Source organism: Frankliniella occidentalis, unplaced genomic scaffold (genome assembly GCF_000697945.3).
Source record: "Frankliniella occidentalis isolate FOCC.00 unplaced genomic scaffold, Focc_3.1 Scaffold23, whole genome shotgun sequence".
Classification (NCBI taxonomy): Eukaryota; Metazoa; Arthropoda; class Insecta; order Thysanoptera; family Thripidae; genus Frankliniella; species Frankliniella occidentalis.
Window position 1 is genome coordinate 2011471 of NW_026267153.1, and position 669 is coordinate 2012139.

Consider the following 669-nt stretch of genomic DNA (forward strand, 5'->3'; position numbering starts at 1 on the left):
GGAGGGGGGCGGAGCGAGGTTGTGGGAGGAAGGGGGAGGGGTAGCTATCTCTCTAAACATCAGACCCACGACGCGACCCTCGCGCCTGTCCGTCCGTCCCGCCCCGCCCGTCTGTCGGCACGACGATGAGTCTCAACTCCAGCGGGCCGCTCTAATCGATTTACAATGGTCGGTGTGTGCCGCACACAACTTGGCCAAAGTCGGCGCGGCACGACCCGCTGCATATTCTTTCCGACAAGTTTGGCCCACTTAACGGCAGCGCAAGCAGCAGAGGAAAGCCATAACTGGGGGTCGAGGGGAGGGTTGGGGGCGGCGGCGGCTCTGCAGAGCAGGCGAAAGACTTGAGGCTTTAGGACAGAGAGTTCCTCAAGAGCGAGAGAGGACTTGTGCTTCCCGTATTATCTGTCAGCACGGCAGACTACAGAAAGCCAGGTTGACAAAATGTTGTGTCGCAAAGAGCAGGAAGCGTCCCCGCGGTTCGCCTATACATGCAGGTGTCCTGCGGCACTAATTGGCTGAAGCTATCTTCACTGAGAGGTGACGCTACTCTGGGCTCTGCGGCTGCCCCGCCGACGTTGAAATCGAAGGCTTTACCGCTCTCGAGGTCTCGAGTCAGAGTGAAGGCCTGCTGTGCTGGGATCGACAGCCAATCAGAGGCGACCCCCCCCC

At 60.1% G+C, this 669-nt stretch overlaps 1 protein-coding gene across 2 annotated transcripts in view; it reads right to left on the reverse strand.

Annotated features, from left to right (window-relative positions):
* LOC127748968 (semaphorin-1A-like) overlaps positions 1 to 669 on the reverse strand; it is a 351145-nt gene that overhangs the window by 55107 nt on the left and 295369 nt on the right. The window lies entirely within an intron of this gene.